General features: G+C 45.8%; 1 long non-coding RNA gene across 1 annotated transcript; it reads left to right on the forward strand.

Moving 5' to 3' along the window:
• The first annotated feature begins 13,760 nt into the window (after nt 1-13,760).
• Nucleotides 13,761-17,745, forward strand: LOC135274829 (uncharacterized). The gene is made up of 3 exons (XR_010342557.1): nt 13,761-13,824; nt 15,664-15,792; nt 17,622-17,745. It is a non-coding gene; the product is annotated as an uncharacterized LOC135274829 (long non-coding RNA).
• The last annotated feature ends 2,767 nt before the right edge of the window (nt 17,746-20,512 follow it).

The following is a 20,512-nucleotide window of genomic DNA, read 5'->3' on the forward strand; positions in this document are numbered from 1 at the left end:
GGGAAAAAGAAGAACAAGGAAACTCTATGAGTGTATATTTAAACCACATGGCTGTGATCCCTACCACCACTTCATGGCAGCATACATGAATTGCAGGCTTAATGCCAATACCGTTCAGCCTAGAGGAGCTCTTGGAGCAGGCCAGATTTCCTGCAAGGTGTTAACAAGCGGAGTTGGAAACTTGTCAGTTCCTCAGCACTCACACCCTAATTTATTTTTTAAAAAATAACATGTGCCTTTCCTACATAGGACAGAAGATTAATGCATTGTTTTATAGGCTGGACAAGATGTTCCTTTACAAAACTTCCAAAATGTCAGAATACTAATTTTTCCTTCATTCTTTGGCTGACTGTAAAAATTTGCATGATTAATAAAGACATGTCCTCTCCCTGTGGGGATGGCAGAATAACTTCCCTCTCATAAAGTTACTGATTGGCACAGGCCTTGTTGGGACTGTTAATATCAAGCTCTTGGCCAGGCGTGATGGCTCACGCCTGTAATCCCAGCACTTTTTGAGGCTGAGGCGGGTGGATCACCAGGACAAGAGATCGAGACCATCCCCATGTCTACTAAAAATACAAAAAATTACCCAGGCGTGATGGCTCACACTTGTAGTCTCAGCTACTTGGGAGGCTGAGGCAGGGAAATCACCTGAACCCGAGAGGCAGAGGCTGCAGTGAGCCAAGATCGCACCACTGCACTCCAGCCTGGGCAGCAGAGCAAGACTCTGTCTCCTAATGCTATCCCTACAGTATCCTCCCACCCCCTGCTATCCCTCCAAAATACTTAATGTAGATGGTGGGGTGATGGATGCAGCAAACCACCATGACACATGTATACCTATGTAACAAACATGCATGTTCTGTACACGTACCCTAGAACTTAAAAAAAAAAAAAAAAGACTCTGTCTCAAAAAACAAAAGACAAAAAAGCTCTTAGGCTCCTCCTGCTGACTGCTCATTTTATTCTTGTGGAGTCAAAAGTGGCCTGAACCAAGAGCCAAGAGGCCTGCATTCTGGTCCCAGCTAAGGCAGCAGCCAAGGTAGGGACTCAGGTAAATCAGCCGGGACCTCCACGGTTCAGTTTCCTCCTGGGTTCAGGTGAGGAAGTTGGCCTAGAAAATCCCCAAGGGCCAGGATGTGTGAGAAGGAAATGCTGAACCCCACTGTGGGAGTCTGATTTTCTGGCCTTCAGGGTTTAAGTCAGTGGTTTAACCAGATCACACTCTAATAGGTTTTTCCAAGACCTACTGCTTTATTTTGGAAGACACAAAAAGCTAGCATGGAAATGTCTTTGACAACCGTAGAAGCTAGTATCTTCCCAAAAAGTAAATGCCATTGATTTATTTGGCTGATCTCAAGACTCAGATTCTTCAAAGTCCAGGCTTTGTAGAAATAAATGGATAATTGTAAACAACAGAAACCAGACCCTGGCCTTGGGAGCCACAAAGAACAGTCAGCAGGCTAGACTATCTGTGGAGGAGCTTGAAGTACAGCCCTTACCCACCAGCAGGGCCCGCGAGGAGGGATGCACCATGCAGGCGCTGGTGTGCTGGAAGGGTAGAGCTTTGTTCCTTTCATGAGATAAGTTACCAACCGCATTTTATTTTTTATTTTTTTAGACAGAGTCTCACTCTTTTGCCCAAGCTGGAGTGCAGTGGAGCTATCTCGGCTCTCTGTAACCTTCGCCTCCCGGGCTCAAGTGATTCTCCTGCCTCAGCCTCCCAAGTAGCTGGTACTACAGGCACCTGCCACCATGCCCGGCTAATTTTTGTATTTTTTGTATAGACAAGGTTTCACCGTGTTGGTCAGGCTGGTCTCAAAGTCCTTAGCTCAAGTGATCTGCTCACCTCGGCCTCCCAAAGTGCTGGGATTATAGGCATAAGCCGTCGCACTCAGCCACCAGCTGCATTTTAGTAGAGATAGGGGTGGAAAATCACTGCAGTGCAGACCTTCTTTATCCTAGAGACTCTTCTGTGTAGTTAACAGAGTGAAGGTTGCAGAGATCATCAGGTGTGGCTTAGATAGCATCTATAGTATAGACAGTATGTAGTAAAAGAGCAAAGTTCTTATTGTATAAAATGGTCTAGACAGACACTTGAGCATGTCTAGTTACAGGGACGTGGAACGAGTAAGCAAGTATCTTGGTGAGCCAGACAGTGATAGGATCGAAGCCACCCTCTAATACTCCCCTATGTGAGTCTGGTCAGTGGCAGAGTGCTGGAGGTGAGTCACTGTCCACAAGGAGGTCAGGGCTCCTGGGAGGGAAGGACTAAGATTGCAACTGCCCCTTTCCAAGGTACAGCACAAGAAACCTTCCTAGCGGGCCAGCATGACCCAGATCAGAGCTGGGAGACACCAAAGGGCAGACGGGCTGGCAACATACATTCCCCAGAGGAAGGGGCATCCAGGCAGGACCCCAGGACCAAGCCTGAAGGTTCCAGAGAGCACAGCCAGAGGGGATGCTGGAAGCTTTTCTGATCCCAGCCCCACAGGGATGTGTCTGGGGACAAGTGGCCAGGCATGGCTGCAGATCAGGAGCAGAACCGTGAGCCAGGCAGAGCCCACTGTGTCACCACAGTAGGGAACAAGAAGCAGGTCAGGCAGCACCCATCTGCAAGGCTGCCTGTGGGCATCAAGGGGCCTCCACCTGCAAGGCCTGACAGCCCTGTCCGATGCCCATGGGGCGTTTGGAAGGGAACTGAACCCCCACAGCAAGGAGCATTTCCAACCCAGAATGGGACGGCTTCCTGCTGGTAGGGCAGACAGTGCATCAGCAACTAACAGGAAAAGAGAAAGAAGCAGCACCCTGGATCTACCGTGCCTCATCCTCAGTCCCCTAGTTTAGAAGAAGGGACCTCTCTGCCCCACTCAACCCTCCTGTGTCACCTGGGGTGGGCAGGTGGCCGCTCCATGTATTCCATCCCCTTAACTCCAGGGCTCAGCTGAGGGGTGGCTACTCGACCCAAGCCCTTAAGATTCCACCCCAGGACTTCACTGGAAGTACTGGCAAGGCAGCCCTCTCTCCAATGAGCTTGTAGGCAGCAAGGACCATTAGAGCCTGGAGCTTCCCTGTTAGGGGGCCTGCAGGAGAGTGAGGCTATGGCAGAGGGAAGCGGAGCTGAAGGTGGACAGCATCCGTGGCTCTGGGTCCAGCCCTGCCTGATCTCCCTGCCCTAGACTTTTCGGTTACTTAAGTCAGCTCAAGTTGAGCTCCCATCTCGTGTAACCTTAAGAGTCCTCAGGCTGGGCAAGGTGGTTCACGCCTGTAATCCCAGCACTTTGGGAGGCCGAGGTGGGCGGATCACGAGGTCAGGAGTTCAAGACCAGCCTGACCAACATGGTGAAACCCCATCTCTACTAAAAATACAAAAATTAACTGGACGTGGTAGTGTGCGCCTGTAATCCCAGCTACTCAGGAGGCTGAGGCAGAAGAATTGTTTGAACCTGGGAGGTAGAGGTTGCAGTGAGCTGAGATCGTTCCACTAAACTCCAGCCTGGGCAACAGAGGGAGACTCTGTCTCTAAATAAATAAATAAAATAAGAGTCCTCACTGATACAGTGAGAATCATGGTGGTTATTTGTCATAGCTGTAAGTACTGGGAAGGAACGAAGCTGTGGGGTTCCAGAAAGAGCAGCAGCGTTCATTAACACAGTGCCTGTTTCGGTTCCTGAAACAAGCTGATGTGAGCAGCTCCCCTGGAGCCGTAGAACATGTCCAAGAAGGAACTGAAGCAATTATGTGCATAAAGTACGTGGCAGTAATGGCTCAGGGAGCTTTTTCTTTCTTCCTTTCTTTCTTTTTCTTTTTCTTTTCTTTTTTTTATTTTTTTTGAGACAGAGTCTTACTCTGTCACCCAGGCTGGAGTGCTGTGGTACAATCTCGGCTGACTACAACCTCCACCTCCTGAGTTCAAGCAATTCTACTGCCTCAGCCTCCGAGTAGCTGGGATTACAGACATCCGCCACCACACCCAGCTAATTATTTGTATCTTCAGTAGAGACCGGGTTTCATCATGTTGGCCAGGCTAGTCTTGAACTCCTGACCTCGTGATCCTCCTGCCTCGGCCTCCCAAAGTGCTGGGATTACAGGCATGAGCCACCATGCCCGGCCTCAGGGAGCTTTTTCGAGAGCTCCCTTCCGAGGCTGGACTGGCTGGCATGTGGGGTGACACAGACCTGTGCTGGGGCCAGTGCTGCAGAGGGGTCCACGGTGCGGAGGGCGCCTGAGGAGCAGCTGCAACCATGGCTAGTGCTGGGCTGCACAGTAACGTTCCACACTGTGGGAGCCCGCCTGATGGCCCTGGTGAGCCACACGTGGGGACTCTTAAGGACAGCTGCACAATGTGGCTTCTCCCTGGGCTGGAGACCGTGACCTGAATGACCTCACCCCAGGCTCCCCATTCACCTCTCCTGTTCTTCAGTCCTGCTTGTGCTTGGCTTATGCAAAGAGAACCATATTTCTTAGTCTCATCTGAGAACTTGGGGCCTGACCTTGTATATCAGTGGTTCTCAACTGGGGCTGATTTTGCAATGATCTGGTAACGTCTGCAGATGTTTTTGGCTGTCCAAACTTACGGGAGTGATGCTACCAGCATCTGGTGGGCGGGGTTCAGGGATGTTATTAAACATTGTACAATACACAGGACAGGTGCCCACCCATGCAATGGGCTGGTCTAAGTCAAGATATCATGTCAAGATGTGCTGAGATTAAGAACCACTGCCATTTTTTTTTCTTGCGATGGAGTTTCGCTCCTGTTGCCCAGGCTGGTGTTCAATGGCACGATCTCAGCTCACTGAAACCTCTGCCTCCCAGGTTCAAGCAATTCTCCCAAGTAGCTGGGATTAACAGGCATGGGCCACCATACCTGGCTAATTTTGTATTTTCAGTAAAGACGGGTTTCTCCGTGTTGGTCAGGCTGGTCTTGAACTCCTGACCTCAGGTGATCCACCCACCTCGGCCTCTCAAAGTGCTGGGATTACAGGCGTGAGCCACCATACCTGGCCCCACTGACATAGTATCTTCAAATATGTCCATTTATTTACATGGAAGAAAGTCTTATAAATATACAAAAGTGAATCACAAGTAAAGAATGACTTAGAACAAGAAAAAATCCATTGCTATATTTCTGTAGTATGGGATGACAGAGACCCAGGCGGTGATGGTACTGTGACCCCAGCCTTGGGGTTCAGCCAGAGACCCTGCAGGAGGCCACCCAGATGAGGTAAGGCCCCTGTACAATCTGCCCAGCCATCCTTCGCTGCTGCTCCCGAGCAGAGTAGTGGCACCTGTGTGTCATACCCGCCACCCCATGCCTATCCTTCTCCCCGTCAGTACCCCCAGTCCAGGCCTATAGAGGATCATCCCAGATCCAAGAGCAGATGCCACCCAGCACTGGAAAAAGGAGAGGGCTCAGGGCACCTGCATGCATTCTTCTCCCAGAAGCATAGTTGAGTGCCTGCTCCACTGGGCGAGGCCCCAGTGCTGCTGTCTGGCCAGGCCTAAGGGACTGGAGTGCTGAGTGACAAGGACAACCCTGATGCCTGCATTAGGGCAGATGACAGGTGGTTCCCCAGTGGAGAGAAAAGCTGCAGGGAGGGCTTCCTGGAGGAAGTGTGCAGGCTCTCACGGTGGAGCCCACCCCTCCTGCTCCTCCTCCACTGCCGTGCCCTGGGCTCTGTGCCCCCACCTCCTCCCCAGTGCCCCCACTCTCCACCCTCACCCTGCACCAGTGACTGTGCTGGGTCCAGGCTCATCTCCCTGGGTCTGATTGCCTGTCTTGGAAGCATTCCTGGAGCCCTTTACACAGAATTTAGTGATCCCAGGAAGCCGCCTTAGGCAAAGGCTTTGCGGCATTGTTCTCCAGGGCAAAGGCTTTGCGGCATTGTTCTCCTGCCACAGGGTTGCTTTCTCGCTGCTGTGGCCTCTTTGACACTTTCTCAGAGACCATCTTGTCAAAGCCACTCCCCACAGAAAGCCAGGCCTTGGAGGCTGGTAGTTCCAAATGGGCTGGCACAGGCTCTCCCCACCACACCAGCCTCCGCAGGCAGGGAAGGGAGGCCACTGGCCCAGCTCCCCACCGCTCCATGATGGCCCCACTCACAGCCTTCTCAGTGCTGGGGGCTCCTGGCCAGAGAGCACTTCCTACAGGGCCCTCGGCTCTCCAGGAAATCCTCCTACTGCCACCCCACTGGGCACGATCCTGAGGGCTGCATGCCCATGCCAGCCTGCACTGGCCTCCTGACTTCACCGCAGCTTGCAATCCTTTGTTTACTCACATGATTAGCAATTTTCTCTCTCTCCTCTGTCCTTCTTTCATAGGACTGTACCTGCTTTGATCCCCCCACCCCATGCATCACAGCTCATGTCACGGTTCCCAGATATGAGGAGGCCCTTAGTAAAGGTTGTGCTGGCTGACTGAAAAGAAAAATAGTTCAGGAGCACTTCAAGGCCGTCTTGACCCCAGTGGTCTGTCTTATCAGCCTTACACTCTGCCTTCCATTCCCACCACTGACCAGCTGTTCAGATAAGGTGTTGTGTTGTGTCCAGCTGGGCCCTTCCGTCACAGATCGTAGGTTGATTCATAAGCACAATGGGAGCCCAGATGCTTCAGCAAAGATTGGCAAAGAGAAGCTGGGGCAGGGACTGGGTACAGGTGAGGGGTTCAGATCCAGAGTCGGAGCTGCATTGCAGGGCTTCACCCGACTCCAAGCTGGTCAGCCCCTCCTGGGGAAGAGGATGGGGGCGGGGACTGACTCCAGGCTGGGGTCTCACCAAGTTTCCAGGCAGCAGGAATACTGGAACAATCTATCCCAGGCCTCATTTATTTCGGTGTGAAAGCATTGAGGCGGAGTCTTACTCTGTAGCCCAGGCTGGAGTGCAGTGGCACGATCTCAACTCACTGCAACCTCTGCCTCCTGGGTCCCAGTTCAAGCAATTCTCCTGCCTCAGCCTCTGGAGTAGCTGGGATTACAGGCATGAGCCACCATGCTCAGCTAATTTTTGTAATTTTAGTAGAGACGGGGTTTCACCATGTTGGCCACGCTGGGCTTGAACTCCTGACCTTGTGATCCACCCGCCTCAGCCTCCCAAAGTGCTGGGATTACAGGAGTGAGCTACTGCGCCCGGCCAAGATTGTCCTTATAGGTATGGAGGCAGCAAAGAGAAAGGACATGGGAAGAATGAGCCTCGCCTTGTGAGTTTCCACAGGGCCTTCAAGTCACAGACACAGCCTCATGCTTCCTCTGACAGGAATGCTGGGGAAGGGTGGAGTTCTTTGAGTTGTCTGAAGCTCATTCTCATTATTGGTCCCACCAGCCGCCCCACTATTACTGAACGGATACAAACATTTAAACGATTCGATTGTTTTTCTTTTTTTTTGGTTATAAATATTGCTGTAATAAACATTCTTGTACATAACTTGGCATAGTTTTGTGATAACATCTATATGTTATATTCTTTTCTCTTTCCTTTTTTTTTTTTTTTTTTTGAGACGGAGTTTCGCTCTTGTTACCCAGGCTGGAGTGCAATGGCGCGATCTCGGCTCACCACAACCTCCGCCTCCTGGGTTCAGGCAATTCTCCTGCCTCAGCCTCCTGAGTAGCTGGGATTACAGGCACGCGCCACCATGCCCAGCTAATTTTTTGTATTTTTAGTAGAGACGGGGTTTCACCATTTTGACCAGGAAGGTCTTGATCTCTTGACCTCGTCATCCACCCGCCTTGGCCTCCCAAAGTGCTGGGATTACAGGCGTGAGCCACCGCGCCCAGCCCCTATATGTTATATTCTGATTTATGCTATAACCAACAGTATGAAAGTAATTATTTTCTTAGCAACACCATTGTGAATTATACATTTAAAGATTTTGCCCATACCCAATACCATAGGATAAATATTATGTGTGGATATGTGTGTGTGTACATATATATGCTTTCATTTGCATTTTAAAAATTATTAGTGAGCTGGGCATTGTGGCTCATGCCTGTAATCCTAGCACTTTGGGAGGCTGAGGCAGGTGGATCACTTGAGGTCAGGAGTTTAAGACCAGCCTGGCCAACACGGTGAAACCGCATCTCTACTAAAAATATAAAAATTAGCCAGGCATGAGGATTGCTTGAATCCAGGAGCTGGAGGTTGCGGCGAGCCAAGATCATGCCACTGCAATCCAGCCCGGGCGACAGAACAAGACTCTGTCTCAAAAAAAAAAAAAAAAAAAAAGATGAATGACTTGGCATGTGGTAGCTCACACCTGTAATCTTAACACTTTGGGAGGCTGAGGTGGGAGGATCTCTTGAGGCCAGGAGATCAAGATCAGCATGGGCAACATAGCAAGATCCTGTCTCGGCAAAAATAAAAATATTATTAGCGGAATGTAGAGCCTGCACCTGTAGTCTCAGCTACTTGAGAGGCTGAGGGTGGAAGATCACTTATGAAAGGAATTTGAGGTTGCAGTGAGCTGAGATCATGCCACTGCACTCCAGCCTGGAAGACAGAGCAAGACTCCGTCTCAAAGAAAAAAATAAAATGCAACTTGCTTGTGTGTATATGAAGCGAATCAAACACGCGGTAGTAAAAGCCCATTAAGGGAACAGCCTTTGGCAGCAGACCATTCCCTGAGGATGCTTCCATCTCCAGGCCATGTGGCTCTGTAAATTAGTGGCGTCAATATTTGTAGCAAGTGTGCCTTGGGAGCATTAGTCTGGTTTGACAAGCTGGTAGGGAACTTATCGTAAAGCCACTTTTGCTTGCCAAGAGTCACTGCTTTTACTGAGGGTACAAGATTTTTTTTCTTTCTAATGGTCAACTAATTATTTTAGAGATAATTTTCTTCCTATAAACCAAATAGCCAGAGGGCTACAAATATATATGAATATATACGTGTGTGGATGTATTGAAATTTTTCCTTTCCTTCTTTTTCCTTCCAATCTTTATAGTTAGTCTTTACTTGAGACAGAGTATGTTTTAGAGGGGATTTATCTCCATCCATAAGAAGGAAATGGAAACATTTCTTGAAACAAATGATAATGGAAACAATGTACCAAAACCTTCGGGATACACAAAAGCAGTGCTAAGAGGGAAGTTTATGGCAATAAACACTTACTTTAAAAAAGTAGAAAAACATCAAATAAACAACAGTGCATTATTTTTTTGAGACCGAGTGTGCTAAGTGTGCTACATGCCTAATGCTTTCCACTACTATCTCATTTAATCCTCAGCACCTCTGTGAGGAAAACACTAACTTCCTTTTTAATTTAAAGAAACCAAGACTTAGAGATACAAAGTAGCTGAATGGTGACCAGTGGAGCTGAGGCCGGAAGCCAGTTTGAATTTAAGGAGCCTTTTTTTTTTTTTTTTTTTCCTGAGACAGAGTGTTGCTCTGTCACCCAAGCTGGAGTGCAGTGGCGCCATCTCAGCTCACTGCAACCTCTGCCTCCTGTGTTCAAGTGTTTCCCATGCCTCAGCCTCCCCAGTAGCAGGGACTACTGGCATGTGCCACCACACCAGGCTAATTATTTTTCCTTTGGTATTTTTAGTAGAGATGAGATTTCGCCATGTTGTCCAGGCTGATCTCAAACTCCTGACCTCAAGTGATCCTCCTGCCTCAGCATCCCAAAGTGCTGGGATTACTGGCGTGGGCCACCGTGCCTGGCTTAAGGAGCATCTTATACAACTGTCTCTTTCCCTATGATTAGGAGGCTCCATGCCTCTAGCTGGGATGATGATGTCCAGAGCTGGGAGGATCCCAAGGCTACCCACCTCTAAAAGTCAGAGGGCAGGAAGCAAGAAACAGTGATGGCAAAAAATAAATCACAAATTGTGCGACGGGGCCAGCATTCTGTGTTTTTTTGTGGTGCGTGGCTCTGTGTTTAATAGAGACAGGGTCTTGCTTTGTCACCCAGGCTGGAGTTCAGTGGTACAGTCACAGCCCATGGTAACCTCGAACTCCTGGACTCAAGCAATCCTATCTCCTCAGCCTCCTGTGTAGCTGGCACTACAGATGTGTGCCACCATGCCTGGCTGATTTTTTAACTTCTTTTGTAGAGATGGGGTCTCACTATGTTGCTCAGGCTGGTCTCAAACTCTTAGCATTCAGCCTTACTTTAGGAGGGTCTTGTATTTGTATTTGTTTTAAACCGGTAAAGAGCTTTGAATGCTTACTAAGTGGAAAGCTTTGTGTATTTATTTATTTTGAGACAGAGTCTCATTCCGTTGCCCAGGCCGAAGTGCAGTGGCACGATTTTGGCTCACTGCAACCTCCACTTCTTGGGTTCAAGCGATTCTCCTGCCTCAGTTTCCCAAGCAGCTGGGATTACAGGCTCCCGCCACCATGCCCAGCTAGTTTTTGTATTTTTAGTATAGATAAGGTTTCATCATGTTGGCCAGGCTGGTCTTGAACTCCTGACCTCAGGTGATCCACCCACCTCAGCCTCCCAAAGTGCTGGGACTACAGGCATGAGCCACCTGTAATTACATGCCCGGCTCAAAAGCTTTGTGTTTTTAAAGATGTTAGACGTGTTTTTTTTTTTCTTTTCTTGTTTTTCTTTTTTTTAAGACAGAGTTTTGCTCTGTCACTAGGCCCCAGGCTGGGGTTCAGTGACACAGTCTCAGCTCACTGCAACCTCCGCCTCCTGGGTTCAGGCATTTCTCCTGCCTCAGCCTCCTAAGTAGCTGGGACTACAGGTGTGTGTCACCACGCCCAGCTAATTTTTGTATTTTAGTAGAGACGGGATTTCACCATGTTGGCCAGGATGGTCTCGATCTCTTGACCTCATGGTTCTCCCGCGTCAGCCTCCCAAAGGGCTGCAATTACAGACATGAGCCACCGGGCCCCGCAGACGTGTATCTTTAAAAAAAAAAAAAAAAAAAAATTAAAAATGTAGGAGACTAAAAGAAACTTTTTCAAAAAAAAAAAAAAAAATCATTGTGATTATTTCATTTCATTGGAATGTTGGATAATACAGTCTGGTCATCGTCAAGCATGCTATGGATTTGAGGTAATAAAGTTTTAAAGTTTTTCAAATGAAACCCAGCCCTGCCCCTCTCTTGGAGTGGGTGGGGGCAGCTGGTGCATGGGCAGCCTTCATTGTGACTTCTCTGAAATATGCTGAGATTTTCTTGATGAAAAGATAATTGAGTTTAATTTTTGTAAATGTACCATGCATACTTAAAATGAATGTTGTTCCACATCCCCTCATCTGCCATCATCAGAGATAAAGGATGATGGACGATGGCTCCATGGATGTGATGGAGATGCTTTACTATTGGGACCTTCTGCATCCTTCTGATGTTTTGTTGCTTAGAATATGAATGGGGGAGAGAGGGCTGTGGAGCCTCCCACTCTGCTTGTGTTTGAGGTTCTTCCTGCCATCCTGCCATCATTTGCTTCTTATGTTTTGCAGCCAAGACTGACTGTGAGAAACCCTGGGAACTAAGGAAGGAAGGAGCCACTCAGAAGCAGGGACAGGGAGCTGGTGGGAAAGACCAGAAGTCAGGTCTGTGATAGTTCCAGAGAGGACCTGTCCTTAGGAGTCAAGTAGGGGGCCTGAGATGGGGGAGGGGCACTGGAGGACACAGGTGTTCCATGGAATGTCCACTGTGAGGTACCATGTTCCGGGGCCAGGGATTGGGGGAGAGGGAGTATAAAGCCCCAGGGTTGCTTAGGCAGTGCCCAGACAGGAGAAGGTTTAGTGGAAACCAGAGCTCTGGTCTCCATCTAATTGCTCCTGAGCCTCCTTTCTTGACCCACATATCCTGTTGCTTCCCTGATAGACTTTCTCCCTGACTTGTAGCTGAACCTCCCACTCTCGCTTGAAGATTTAGTTTAAACCAAATCCTTTCCCAGACCGCTTTCTCCTCTCCCTCCACCGGGTGCCCAACAGTCCCCTTCCCCCCATTCCCCTTCCCTCCCATCCCCCTCTCCAACTCAGATCCCAACCCATCCCCATCCCCTTCCTTCCCCCAGCCCTAAGCCACTGCCAGCTGTCCTGGCCACCTTAGGGCACCCTGAGAAGACCAGGAGATGAAGGTGCAGTGGCTGCTCTTTTGGCTCCTTCTGTTGGAGTTTCCCAGCCATCAATCCTCCCTTGTGAGTAGATACTGGACCCTCAGGGTTTCTTCCTTGTAATTGGGCTGTGCCATGTGGCACATTACACAGTGCAGGCCTGTAATTTCAGTGCTTTGTGAGGTTAAGGTGGGCAGATTACCTGAGTCCAGAAGTTCAAGACTAGCTTGGGCATCATAGCCAAACCCCATCTCTACAAAAGATTCCAAAAAAGATGAGTCAGGCCTGGTGGCTCATGGCTGTAGTCTCAGCTACTGGAGAGGCTGAGGTGGGAGGATTGCTTGGGCCCAGGAGTCGGAGGTTGCAGTGAGCCAAGATCGCCCACTGCACTTTTGTCTCAAACAAAATGAAACAAAACAAAGTGAAATGTCATTTGAGTTTTGTGTCATCTGGTTTGATGACTTTTTAGGAAATTCTGTGTCATCCCTGTCTTCTGCTCTTGGGGGCTGCCTCTAGGGAGTCTGTGTCCAGTCAGTGCAATGGGAGCTGAGAAGCCCATCAGATGGAGAGGAAAGGGCTGCACCTGCTGGGAGATTTGCAATGCGGGAGTCACTAGGAGTTACAGGACCAGGATGTGAATGACTGTATTGTCCTTGGTTTCTAAAGTGTGTATGGTGTAAGTCATTGATTGACCCAAAGAAGAAAGTGTCTTCAAGTCCTTATGTTATCCAAATATAAAGAAATAACAGGCCTGGTGTAGTGGCTCACTCCTATAATTGGGAGGCTGAGGTCAGGAGTTCCAGACCAGCCTGACCAACATGGTGAAACCCTGTCTCTACTAAAAATATAGAAATTAGCTGGGCATAGTGGCAGACACCTGTAATGCCATCTACTCTAAAGGCTGAGGCAGGAGAACGGTTTGAATCCAAGTTTCACAGGTTGCGGCGAGCCGAGATTGTGCCATTGCACTCCAGCCTGGGCAACTGAGTGGGATACTGTCTCAAAAAATATATATATATATATTTTTTTGGTTGGTAATTTTTCTTTTTTTGAGACAAAGTTTCCCTCTCATCTCCCGGGCTGGAGAACAATGGTGCGATCTTAGCTCACTGAGACTTCTGTCTCCCTAGTTCAAGTGATTCTGCCGCCTCAGCCTCCTGAGTAGCTGGGATTCCAGGCCCTCGCCACCACACCTGGCTAATTTTTGTATTTTTAGTCGAGACAAGGTTTCACCATATTGGCCAGGCTGGTCTGGAACTCCTGAACTCAGGTGATCCACCGGTTTCAGCATTCTCACAGTGCCAGGATTACAGGCATGGGCCACTGTGCCTGGCCTTTTTTTGATTTTTTTTAGATCATCAGCTATTATTAGTGGTAATGTATTTTATGTGTGGCCTAAGACAACTTTTCTGCTTTTAATATTGCCCAAGGAAGCCATGAAATTGGATATCCCTGCTTTACATCAAGAAAAAAACACACTCTACATTTGGAATGCCTCAAAACACTACCAGCCATGCAAAATCCATGAGACTGGTAACTTCCAATCTGTTTTGAAACAGTGGAATCCCCTGGTGATATCTGAGGGGTGTGGTTTCCTCTTGGAAGAGGTTGATGGTTTCTAAAGATTATTATTATTTACTGAAATACTATCAATGTCATTGACCTTTTCATTATTTCGACTATTATTATTCCAGGCGGTGAGGTTTGTACTTGATTATTTGAATCTTCGGCATGACTTTCCTCATGTTCTTTGGAGACTTATTATTGCTCTGTTGCTGGGAGATACTACAGTTGGCCTTTTCTTCCAAAGAATTATCTTCTGTGTGAGTATACTAACTTCCTGTGGAGGTATACTTCTAATCACAAAGAAGAAATTATTTAAAACAATTCATGGTTCAGGATTTTATTATGAAAACTCGGTTTTACCAAAAACGTCAGGGAAATGATTTATTAGCGTAAGAACTATAAAAATATCTGCCATTTACATTATGAAAATTAAATAGGTTGATGTTTGTTTAACAGAATGTCAACAGAGCTTTGGGTCAAAAATAAGTTTTTTTTTTTTAATCCTTTGTGGTCTTTATCAGAAATGGAGTATGAAGTTTTGGCACTTAAATAGGAAATTCTGTCTAAAGTTTTCTGCTTTATAACTCTATTGTATGGCTGGAAGGAAAGCTTTCACTGTCCGCTCTAATGGTTCACTGCAGAAATGAACTAACAACAGACAGCTTAACAGGAGAAGAAAAGCATAGAACAGGCATAAACATGGGAGCCAGGCAAAAAATGAGACTGCAAGAAGGGTCAGATGGTTAAAGAGCACCCTTTTTTCAGGGGCGAGGGAGATAGATGGAGATGGAGGCAATTTATTGGGACAGCAAATGAATTTTAAAGGAAATGAAAGAGTCCAAGGAACAAACGGTTGGCCTGAGACAAAGTTCCTCTGAGATCATAGGGACAAGGTGACAAACTGCAGGAAGGTGAAGGGCAGAGCTGCACTGCATCTCATGATGCAGGGAAAGCCCCAGAAAATCTGCTGGAAGTGCCCTTCAGATAATCAATGAAAAGTGTGTCTGGGCAGGGTAATTTTGAATGATATCATCAAAGTGCATGTTCCCAGTGGCAGGTAGAGAGGGATCAGTATGTCCAAAGTCTGTACTTGATAGGAATTTGGCTGCTAAGTTGTGCCATCATTTGCACTTTTTTGCCCATTGAGTAAATTGAGGTCTACATTTTCTCTTGCCTTTCATGATCAGTAGAGGTAGGGAGTTCCAGACCAGCCGAACCAACATGGTGAAACCCTGTCTCTACTAAAAATATAGAAATCAGCTGGGCATAGTGGCAGGCACCTGTAATCCCAGCTACTCTAAAGGCTGAGGCAGGAGAATGGCTTGAATCCAAGTGTCAGAGGTTGCAGCGAGCCGAGATTGTGCCATTGCACTCCAGCCTGGGCAACTGAGTGGGATACTGTCTAAAAAAAAAAAAAAATTGTTTTTTTTTTTGGCTGGTAATTTTTCTTTTTTTGAGACAGTTTCCCTCTCATCTCCCGGGCTGGAGTGCAATGGTGCGATCTCAGCTCACTGAGACCTCTGCCTCCCTTGTTCAAGTGATTCTGCTGCCTCAGCCTCCTGAGTAGCTGGAAATCCAGGCCCTTGACACCACACCTGGCTAATTTTTGTATTTTTAGTCGAGAAAAAGTTTCACCATATTGGCCAGACTGGTCTGGAACTCCTGAACTCAGGTGATCCACCAGTTTCAGCATTCTCACAGTGCTAGGATTATAGGCATGGGCCACTGTGCATGGCCTTTTTGTGATTTTTTTAAGATCATCAGCTGTTACTGGTGTTAATGTAATTTATGTGTGGCCTAAGACAACTTTTCTGCTTTTAATATTGCCCAAGGAAGCCATAAAATTGGATATCCCTGCTTTACATCAAGAAAAAAACACACTCTACATTTGGAATGCCTCAAAACACTACCAGCCATGCAAAAACCATGAGACTGGTAACTTCCAATCTGTTTTGAAACAGTGGAATCCCCTGGTGATATATGAGGGGTGTGGTTTTCTCTTGGAGGAAGTTGATGGTTTCTAAAGATTATTATTATTTACTGAAATATTATAAATGTCATTGACCTTTTCATTATTTTGACTATTATTATTCCAGGCGGTGAGGTTTGTACTTGATTATTTGTATCCTGAGAGTGACCTTCTTGGCATTCTGTGGAGAATTATGACTACTGTGTTTCTGAGACGTTCTAAAGCTGGCCTTTTCTTCCGAAGAATTATCTTCTGTGTGAGTATACTAACTTCCTGTGGAGGTATACTTGTAATCACAAAGAAGAAATTATTTAAAATAATTCATGGTTCTGGACTTTATAATGAATATTCGGTTTTACCAAAAACATCAGGGAAGTGATTTATTAGCGTAAGAATTATAAAAATATCTGCCATTGACAGTATGAAAATTAAATAGGTTGATGTTTGTTTAATAGAATGTCAACAGAGCTTTGGGTCAAAAATAAGTTTTTTTTTAAACCTTTGTGGTCTTTATCAGAAGTGGAGTATGAAGTTTTGGCACTTAAATAGGAAATTCCGACTAAACTTCTCTGCTTTATAATTCTATTGTATGGCTGGAAGGAAAGCTTTCACTGTCCTCTCTAATGGTTCACTGCAGAAATGAACTAACAACAGACAGCTTAACAGGAGAAGAAAAGCATAGAACAGGCATAAACATGGGAGCCAGGCAAAAAATGAGACTGCAAGAAGGGTCAGATGGTTAAAGAGCACCCTTTTTTCAGGGGTGAGGGAGATAGATGGAGATGGAGGCAATTTATTGGGACAGCAAATGAATTTTAAAGGAAATGAAAGAGTCCAAGGAACAAACGGTTGGCCTGAGACAAAGTTCCTCTGAGATCATAGGGACAAGGTGACAAACTGCAGGAAGGTGAAGGGCAGAACTGCACTGCATCTCATGATGCAGAGAAAGCCCCAGAAAATGTTGGAACTGCCCTTCAGATAATCAATGAAAAGTGTGTCTGGGCAGGGTAATTTTGAATGATATCATCAAAGTGCATGTTCCCAGTTGCAGGTAGAGAGGGATCAGTATGTCCAAAGTCTGTACTTGATAGGAATTTGGCTGCTAAGTTGTGCCATCATTTGAGGTTTTTTGTCCATTGGGTAAATTGAGCTCTACATTTTCTCTAGCCTTTCATGATCAGTTGAGGTCAGGAGTTCCAGACCAGCCTGACCAACATGGTGAAACCCTGTCTCTACTAAAAATATAGAAATCAGCTGGGCATACTGGCAGGCACCTGTAATGCCATCTACTTTAAAGGCTGAGGCAGGAGAATGGCTTGAATCCAAGTGTCAGAGGTTGCAGCAAGCCGTGATTGTGCCATTGCACTCCAGCCTAGGCAACTGAGTGGGACACTCTCTCAAAAAAAAAAAAAATTTTTTTTGGTTGGTAATTTTTCAATTTTTGAGACAGTTTCCCTCTCATCTCCCGGGCTGGAGTGCAATGGTGAGATCTCAGCTCACTGAGACCTCTGCTTCCCTAGTTCAAGTGATTCTGCTGCCTCAGCCTCCTGAGTAGCTGGAAATCCAGGCCCTTGCCACCACACCTGGCTAATTTTTGTATTTTTAGTCGAGACAAGGTTTCACCATATTGGCCAGGCTGGTCTGGAACTCCTGAACTCAGTTGATCCACCAGTTTCAGCAATCTCACAGTGCTAGGATTATAGGCATGGGCCACTGTGCCTGGCCTTTTTGTGATTTTTTTTTTAGATCATCAGCTGTTATTGGTGTTAATGTATTTTATGTGTGACTGAAGACAACTTTTCTGCTTTTAATATTGCCCAAGGAAGCCCTGAAATTGGATATCCCTGCTTTACATCAAGAAAAAAACACACTCTACATTTGGAATGCCTCAAAACACTACCAGCCATGCAAAAACCATGAGACTGGTAACTTCCAATATGTTTTGAAACAGTGGAATCCTCGGTGATATCTGAGGGATGTGGTTTCCTCTTGGAGGAGGTTGATGGTTTCTAAAGATTTTTATTATTTACTGAAATATTATAAATGTCATTGACTTTTTCATTATTTTGACTGTTATTATTCCAGGCGGTCACTTTTCTACTTGATTATTTGTTTCCTGGGTATTACTTTCCTGGCATTCCATTGATACTCATCATTACTATGTTTCTGGGAGTTTCTATAGTTGGCCTTTTCCTCCGAAGAATTATCTTCTGTGTGAGTATACTAACTTCCTGTGGAGGTATACTTGTAATCACAAAGAAGAAATTATTTAAAATAATTCATGCTTCTGGACTTTATTATGAATATTCTGTTTTACAAAAATCATCAGGAAAATGATTTATTAGCATAAGAAGTATAAAAATATCTGCATTTACTTTATGAAAATTAAATAGGTTGATGTTTGTTTAACAGAATGTCAACAGAGCTTTGGGTCAAAAATAAGTTTTTTTTTAAACCTTTGTGGTCTTTATCAGAAGTGGAGTATGAAGTTTTGGCACTTAAATAGGAAATTCTGTCTAAACTTTTCTGCTTTATAATTCTATTGTATGGCTGGAAGGAAAGCTTTCACTGTCCGCTCTAATGGTTCACTGCAGAAATGAACTAACAACAGACAGCTTAACAGGAGAAGAAAAGCATAGAACAGGCATAAACATGGGAGCCAGGCAAAAAATGAGACTGCAAGAAGGGTCAGATGGTTAAAGAGCACCCTTTTTTCAGGGGCGAGGGAGATAGATGGAGATGGAGGCAATTTATTGGGACAGCAAATGAATTTTAAAGGAAATGAAAGAGTCCAAGGAACAAACGGTTGGCCTGAGACAAAGTTCCTCTGAGATCATAGGGACAAGGTGACAAACTGTAGGAAGGTGAAGGGCAGAGCTGCACTGCATCTCATGATGCAGAGAAAGCCCCAGAAAATCTGTTGGAACTGCCCTTCAGATAATCAATGAAAAGTGTGTCTGGGCAGGGTAATTTTGAATGATATCATCAAAGTGCATGTTTCCAGTTGCAGGTAGAGAGGGATCAGTGTGTCCAAAGTCTGTACTTGATAGGAATTTGGCTGCTAAGTTGTGCCATCATTTGAGGTTTTTTGTCCATTGGGTAAATTGAGCTCTACATGTTCTCTTGCCTTTCATGATCAGTTGAGGTCAGGAGTTCCAGACCAGCCTGACCAACATGGTGAAACCCTGCCTGTACTAAAAATATAGAAATCAGCTGGGCATAGTGGCAGACACCTTTAATCCCAGCTACTCTAATGGCTGAGGCAGGAGAATGGCTTGAATCCAAGTGTCAGAGGTTGCAGCGAGCCGAGATTGTGCCATTGCACTCCAGCCTGGGCAACTGAGTGGGACACTGTCTCAAAAAAAAAAAAAACACCTTTTTTTTGTGGTTGGTAATTTTTCTTTTTTTGAGACAAAGTTTCCCTTTTGTCTCCCAAGCTGGAGTGCAATGGTAAGATCTCAGCTCATTGAGGCATCTGCCTCCCTAGTTCAAGTGATTCTGCTGCCTCACCCTCCTGAGTAGCTGGGATTCCAGGCCCTCGCCACCACACCTGGCTAATTTTTGTATTTTTAGTCGAGACAAGGTTTCACCATGTTGGCCATGCTGGTCTGGAACTCCTGAACTCAGGTGATCCACTGGCTTCGGCATTCTCACAGTGCTAGGATTACAGGCATGGGCCACTGTGCCTGGCCTTTTTTTGATTTTTTTTTAGATTATCAGCTATTATTAGTGTTTATGTAATTTATGTGTGGCCTAAGACAACTTTTCTGCTTTTAATATTGCCCAAGGAAGCCATAAAATTGGATATCCCTGCTTTACATCAAGAAAAAAACACACTCTACATTTGGAATGCCTCAAAACACTACCAGCCATGCAAAAACCATGAGACTGGTAACTTCCAATCTGTTTTGAAACAGTGGAATCCCCTGGTGATATCTGAGGGGTGTCGTTTCCTCTTGGAGGAGGGTGGTGGTTTCTAAAGATTATTATTATTTACTGAAGTATTATCAATGTCATTGACCTTTTCATTATTTTGATTATTATTATTCCAGGCTGTCAGGTTTCTACTTGATTATTTGCATCTTGGGCATGACTTTCCTGGTGTTATGTGGAGGATTATCAGTACTGTGTTTATGGGAGTTTCTATAGTTGGCCTTGTCCTCCGAAGAATTATCTTCTGTGTGAGTATACTAACTTCCTGTGGAGGTATACTTGTAATCACAAAGAAGAAATTATTTACAACAATTCATGCTTCTGGACTTTTTTATGAATATTCGCTTTTACCAAAAACATCAGGGAAATGATTTTTTAGCATAAGAATTATAAAAATATCTGCCATTTACATTATGAAAATTAAATAGGTTGATGTTTGTTTAATAGAATGTCAACAGAGCTTTGGGTCAAAAATAAGTTTTTTTTTAAACCTTTGTGGTCTTTATCAGAAGTGGAGTATGAAGTTTTGGCACTTAAATAGGAAATTCTGTCTAAACTTTTCTGCTTTATAATTCTATTGTATGGCTGGAAGGAAAGCTTTCACTGTCCTCTCTAATGGTTCACTGCAGAAATGAACGAACAACAGACAGCTTAACAGGAGAAGAAAAGCATAGGACAGGCATAAACGTGGGAGCCAGGCAAAAAATGAGACTGCAAGAAGGGTCAGATGGTTAAAGAGCACCCTTTTTTCAGGGGCGAGGGAGATAGATGGAGATGGAGGCAATTTATTGGGACAGCAAATGAATTTTAAAGGAAATGAAAGAGTCCAAGGAACAAACGGTTGGCCTGAGACAAAGTTCCTCTGAGATCATAGGGACAAGGTGACACTGCATCTCATGATGCATCTCATGATATATCTCATTGATGCAGAGAAAGCCCCAGAAAATCTGTTGGAACTGCCCTTCAGATAATCAATGAAACGTGTGTCTGGGCAGGGTAATTTTGAATGATATCATCAAAGTGCATGTTCCCAGTTGCAGGTA

This window comes from Aotus nancymaae, unplaced genomic scaffold (assembly GCF_030222135.1).
Source record: "Aotus nancymaae isolate 86718 unplaced genomic scaffold, 86718_ANA_hifiasm-v0.15.2.pri h1tg000014l, whole genome shotgun sequence".
NCBI classification, from domain to species: Eukaryota; Metazoa; Chordata; class Mammalia; order Primates; family Aotidae; genus Aotus; species Aotus nancymaae.